We start from the raw sequence: 6986 nt of genomic DNA on the forward strand, positions 1-6986 counted from the left end.
TCTTTAATCAAACCTCTTACACATTTAATTGATTTATCAATTAAACAAGGTATTTTTCCAAGTTCTTGGAAAACAGCTGTGGTAACCCCCATTTTCAAGGCTGGTGATAAAACACTGGTGGAGAATTACAGGCCTATCAGTATAGTACCTGTAATATCTAAGGTAGCAGAGAAATGGGTGGTGAAACAGCTGACTACTCATCTTAGTAAAGGCCATACACCACTGCACCCAATGCAGTTTGGCTTTCGAAGTAATCATTCTACAGAAACAGCCAACTGCTTTTTTATAGAGAACGTCAAAATGAATCTAGACAAAGGAGTTGTGGTGGGTGCAATAGTTTTAGATTTAAAAAAAGCATTTGACACCGTCGATCATGACGTTCTTTTGTCAAAATTATCTTATTTAAATTTTTGTGAGAATGCAATCAAATGGATGAAATCATACTTAGTTGACAGAAAACAAAGCACACGCATTAACAACATTCAATCTACATTTTTAAACTGTAAAATAGGTGTCCCTCAAGGATCTATACTGGGCCCCCTTCTGTTCAGTCTCTATATAAATGACCAGAGGCCTCATGTGTCAATCTTGCGTACGCACAAAAACTTTGCTTACGCCAGCTTTCACGCTCACGGTCGGATGTACTAACAGTGAAATTAACGTGAGAATGTGCGTTCCTCCACGCCAATTTCATGTCTGGCGTACGTACATTTCTCATAGTTTTTGTCCGTTGGCGACTCTTACAGGCAATGAAGTTAAGTTGCAAACATTACACAGCAAATTGTTCTACAAGTCTATCGCACTACCACCTGTGGGAAGCATTGCTATTAATTTGCAATTTATAAAATAATTTACATATATTGTCACACGAGCCTAATGGGAATATTCTATCTATTATGCAATTAAGTAAGAACATATAAAAGCATATGCAAATTGATACAACCCTTAGTCTATGGCAATGGCAGCTTTGGCCTTATTAGAGGACATTGCTAATGGCAGAATCCGAGGAGAACGAGTTTTTAGGGACCACAATGATTTTCTGGCCCAGGATGATGACTGGCTTATCAGCCGTTTCAGATTTCCAAGGGCAATCCTCTTGGAGCTCTGTGCGGAGTTGGGTCCGAATCTAAAGAGAGAGAGAGCGAAGAGCCACGCAATACCCGTTCCCTTGCGGGTGCTGACAACACTTGGTTTCCTGGCAACTGGTTCTTTCCAAAGGGAACTGACAGACCGCTCAGGAATAAGCCAGACGTCTTTGAGCTGCGCAATGCCAGCGGTATGGGTCGGGATCATCCGCTTGTCTACCAGGTATAAGGTTCCCATATGATGCAGTTGACCAGCCAAACATTAAAACACAATTGCAGCGATAGCCGGTTTTCCTAATGTAATCGGAGCGATCGACTGCACACACATTGCTATAAAGGCGCCATCTGAAGAATAATTTGCATATGTGAATCGGAAACATTTCCATTCAATAAATGTGCAGATAATATTGGTTACCTTCGTGGCAGTCCTGTAGTAAATCCGAGTCTCACAAAGCAGCAGTTACTACTACAGAGAGTAAGGTGTCACCCATAATTGAGGCAACTCTCTGCTCAAAGGGTGTCCCACTGCCCGTTTTGCCCAACTCTGTCAGTGCGCAGCAGTTCCATTTAATGTCCAGCTTTATATCAGACCATTTCTTTTTAAGGTCATTTACAGTGCTACTTTCAGATCCCACCGCATTGACGGCATCATCCAAACTCTCCCACTCATATTTTTTCCTTTTGTTATTAATTCCGGATGACAAAGTTCCAAATATTTTTTTTCTCGTTTATACCTCCAATAGTAGCACCTCCGATTCACTTTCTGTAAAGTTTCGTCTCTTGCCGCTTGCTTTAGCCATTTTCTTACTCCTTTCTTTTGCCAAAGTGGACTCATTACCATATTTAAATGTATTTAATTAAGGGAGGAGACTGGGTGGGGCGTTGTGCTCGTGCATGTGCGCTGATTTTTACGTTAATTGGGATGTACAAAGATAATATGCGTGGGATCCTTCGTACGCAGAGATTCATACATCTCTTTTTTTTTGTGGATACGCACATTTACAGCTTTGTCCGTACGCAATGTTTTAGTATGAATTCAACGCAAGTCTTTGTACATGAGGCCCCTGCCAACTGTTTGCCCATCTGTACATTTACAAATGTATGCAGATGACACAGTCCTCTATGTGCATGCTAAAAATAAACAACAAGCTGCACACCAACTGACTGAGGCCATGAGTAAGGTATCCACATGGCTAATTAATTCATGCTTACACCTGAACATAAGTAAAACAGTAAGTATGTATTTTACAAAACAAACTAATGTGACTTATGACCCTGAGGTAATTGTTAACCAAGAGAGTGGTATCTGACTTTAAATATCTGGGAATCATCCTAGACCCACAACTCTCATTTAAAAAGCACACAAAAAGGTTGCCAGTATTGTTAAATTTAACCTGGCAAATTTTAAGCACATAATATCATATCTATCAATGAAGGCTGCAAAGCTCTTCTTGCATGCTATGATCTTCTCACATTTTTCTTACTGTTTAACTAGCTGGTCGCATGCCAATAAAACAACACTGCAACCATTGGAGTCACTTTATAAACAGGCATTAAAGACATTGGACCGCAAGAGTAATAGCTATCATCATTGTAACATAATTAAAAAACACAACATGTTTAGCTTTGAAAACTTCAGCCACTTTGCTGATGCCTGTCTTGTTTTTAAGATACTCCATGGGTTAGCTCCACTACCACTTTGCCAGTTTATAAAACAGAAAGATAAGGTCAATAGAGTAACCAGAGCAACCACCAGAGGGGATTGCATAGTTCAATATAGACAAAGTAGGTTTGGAACCACAACCTTTTCTATTAGAGCCACAATTTTTTGGAATAGTCTGCCCACTGAGTTAAGGGAGTGTAATAGTCTCTCCTCTTTTAAAAAACAGCTTAAATCTTGGATTAGGGACAATTACAATTGTAACCATGCACCAAATATTTAAGTCCATTTAAGTCCAAGTCCATAACATTTTTATTTTTATTGCCTTTTTTTTACTGTAATCAAGTTGGTTGGGTAAGGTGAGCAATATATTGTCTGTTTAAGGGTATGCTCATATTGATTTAAAAACTATGCTGTATTTATTATATTACTACTGTATTTATTAAATGTATAGTGTATTTTTATTGACTCTTGTATTTTAGGATGCCTGTTAAGACCTGGCTAGGGACAACAGATGGAAACTAGCACTTGTAGCTAACTCTGGCTTGTTTACAACAAGTAACTTGTTTGTTGATCAATGAGCATTGTCCCTATCAAATAAATAAATAAAATAAAATAAATACAATGCGGCAAAGCATACACGTCGTGCACAGCAGCAAACAAAGACTCAAAACAAAGCCCAATATATATGCATTACAGATATATATATTTGATAAATTACAAAACAGCTGCCCATTTATTTTGTGAATACATTTAGGGTTGATTTAAGTTCTTATATTTTAAACCCTATATGTGACTTAAAAATCGTCATCTCTTGAATATGTTGTTAATTTCTTTATTTTATCCACAAATTTTCACCCATAAGCAAAAGTGGATTTAATCTCCTTTGTTTCCCTTTTTTTCATGTATGTATCGCTGCAGCGAGACCTGCAGGTGGGAGGAGCTTACGACACAAGTGGGAGGAGCTTATGCCACAAGTAGGAGGGATTTCACAAATGTGCAAGTAGGAGGAGTTTACGCCGCAAGTGGGAGGAGCTTATACGGAAATCCCCAAGCTGTCATTCATTGCCGACGGCGGTGAATGAGTATGCAGGAAGTAGCGACAGTAATGAAAATAAACAATCAAATATTACGTTCCTCATTATGGTCTGATTTCTTACAGCTTTGTTATTATTGTGTGTGTCCAATACCACTCACTGCCAATGATGACGTCACATCTTTACACCTTTTACCATACTTAAAGTGATGGTGTTTTAAATTCATCAGGCTGTTCTACAGAATCAAGTAAATGAACATATTAAAATATGATGCAATTGGACTCAGTGAAGTGAATGTGTAAATACATGAAAAACATAATTTTTTTTAAATTTTAAAAGACTAATTTTCTGTGTAAATATGTGTTATTTACAAATATATGTGTTACACATATATTACATTTAAATCTCAGGGTGGATAAATTATTTTTTTCAATGAATAAAATCATGTACAAGTCACTCAGAATTGATTGCAAAAGTGTTTATTTTATTTTATTATTTTTAGTCTTTTTTTGTTATTTGAACTGATCTGCATGCAGTGAAAATGGCAAAATCCAGTGTGGAAGGTTTCTGATTAAATGCCCTGGAGCTCGCCTTGTTTTCTCTTTCCAGCATAACCTGGTGGATACACAAGAAGCACAATAAGAATTAGGGTTTATAGTTGCCATTGAACATTTACAAACATTAAGAATAATTTCTCAGCTCCATAGGTCCATGCCATGCAAGTGAAATGGTATCCAGAACTTTAAAACTCCAAGGGATGACATAAGTAAACAAGATTATTAGTTTTCCTTTAGACTAACAACTAGTTTATTCATCACCAATTTACACAAAACGTACCAGGTGTGCAGCATTTGTACTCAAACCCACACTCCAAACAAGTGGAGATTGAGTACATCCTCCAGAAGAGCTGTTTGTAGTGAGACAACTTATTTGTCCAGCATGCAACACCTGAGGTGAAAAAAAATGAACATAACATTTAACATTATCAATGATGTTCTTGTTATGCATTTTATTTTTTAATGTCAATATTTACTTTCTAGCCATAAGAAGTGTACCTGATTCTTGAAATTGTCATCCCCAACTATGTCCCTGAACCTTGAGCAAGCCAATGACAGGGGCATCTAGGCAGCATCTCCTTCTTGAAGAACAACTTCAAGAAGTATGTTCTTCAGCAACACTCTTGATAACTGAAAAGATAGCAACAGTTAGCACAGGCCATTAAAAAATGTTAAAAAGCACATTATATAACATTATTCAACTACCTTGAAGATGAAGCATGATGGAGGGTCATCGTCTTTTAACATCCATTGCTCATCCTTAAAGAAAAATATAAGTGGATTAAAATTGTTCCATGATACACATTTTAAATCATCATTAAATTGATTATGCATACCTTGCTAAAAACAGAGGGCAAAACTGGGGTTTGGTCTGCAAAAATGAAGTAATTTAAAATTAGCTGACCAATATTATAGTTAGTTAATTTGATACCCAGCATAGTATATGTATTTTGTTTCATATCAAAGTTCTTACTTTCATATCCAAGTTCAGTTTTTTTTCTTCCCATAGGTTTCAGGGAGTGCAGAGCATTCTTCTTCTTATGAAAGAGGATTAGAATAAAAAAAAAGTGATAAATTATCCATTAATTTTTAATTTAATTAATTTTAACAAATATTTCAATTACATTACATTACATTGTGGATTACGCAGAAAAAAAACATAACTACAATGAAAACAAGTTTTAAAAGAATTGCATGTATTGTACAATTTAGTTAGGAGTTGTATTCATATATCAAATCCATTTACAAAACGTTTAAGACATTTACAATTGGAAAATCAATGCAGTCCTAAAACGTACAAAAATTACACTGCCACAATACCTTATTATGGTCTTCAGAATCCATAATCTGGAGAGCAAATTGTAGAAATGGAATGCAGAAAAGATCTTGTCATGCACGTTACAGATTTTGTAATTTGTGTGCTACTAAAAAAACTACAGAAATGTATTTGGATACACTTTAACCTTATTCTTTTTTAATACATCAAGACTAAAAACAGTGTACAAACGCCATTATGAAATGTTTTTTTTCAGAACTTGTAATGCTTTTTTACAAAACTAAAAACTGTACAACAAGCTTACCCCTTCATCTCAATGGCACGCTGACATGTGAAAACGGTTCCCTTTCAAGGGAACTCGAGCTGCGTTTGAGACGCGGTGGGAACGCTCTGGGGGGCGTGACAAGATGGCGGAGAGAGCAGCCGCTCTGTGAATAGCGAGCCCGTTCTCATCCTTTGGCGGCATATGTGACGCCATATGACAAAACGGCGAAATACTACGCACATGGCACCCTTTAGCGTGAATATAACACGCGAACCCAAGGCGTCATAAAGTTGACTGGCATCCTTTAGCGTGAATATGAGACGCAGACCCTACCCCACACCTAAACCTACCCATCACAGTGAGTGTTATATTGACGATAAAGGGTGCCATGTGCGTAGTATTTCGCCGTTTTGTCAAATGGCGTCACATATGACGCCAAAGGATGAGAATGCGTTAGAATAGCTCAGAGTAGCAAAACCTTTATAATCAACGGAATGAACTTATAACTCACTAAAACCCTGATTTATCAGATGTAAATCCGTAGGGAACTTATCCTAATAATTCAGAAACGTGTAAGAAACCCTGTGCACCTTCTGGAGAACGATATTGCAGACCACAACATGGCTAGCTCTAAAGCTAATGCTAAATTGAAAGCTTTCCAAGCACACGACTACTGTGGTCCAGAAAGTATGGAAACGAATATTAAAGGTACCAAAAATACCCTAACATCGCCTTCTAAACCACCAGCACCACCAAAAAAGTCAAAACTAGACGACGTCGTGGCTGCTGGCGCCCATGCAGATGACGTATCTAACGCTGCAATCCTGGCTGCTATCGGCACTCTTCAAAACATGATGCAAGACTTCAAAGAGGATCTAAAGCAGAACACGCTGACCATAGCCAACATCGCGAAAGCGGTAGAGTTTAACTCTGCATAGATCAAAGATTGTAAGGAGCAGTCCCAGAAATTGCACGTCGAGGTGAAACAACTCAAAGAGATGAACACAGATCTTGGAAAAAGAGCATCAGAAGTGTAAAAAAGTGCTGCAGAGTTGGAGTGTTATAAAAGAAGATGGAACCTGCGAGTAAATGGTTTAAAGGAGGAA

The 6986-nt window shown here is 37.5% G+C and overlaps 1 long non-coding RNA gene across 1 annotated transcript; it reads right to left on the minus strand.

The window, feature by feature from the left end:
* Positions 1-4615: 4615 nt before the first annotated feature.
* LOC143704384 (uncharacterized) lies at positions 4616-5420 on the minus strand. The gene is made up of 5 exons (XR_013191856.1): positions 5313-5420; positions 5176-5210; positions 5045-5098; positions 4838-4969; positions 4616-4730 (listed from the first exon to the last, which is right to left on the minus strand). It is a non-coding gene; the product is annotated as an uncharacterized LOC143704384 (long non-coding RNA).
* Positions 5421-6986: the final 1566 nt, after the last annotated feature.

Source organism: Siphateles boraxobius, unplaced genomic scaffold (genome assembly GCF_051911475.1).
Source record: "Siphateles boraxobius isolate OS27281-9 unplaced genomic scaffold, OSU_SipBor_1 1, whole genome shotgun sequence".
In the NCBI taxonomy this organism is placed as follows: Eukaryota; Metazoa; Chordata; class Actinopteri; order Cypriniformes; family Leuciscidae; genus Siphateles; species Siphateles boraxobius.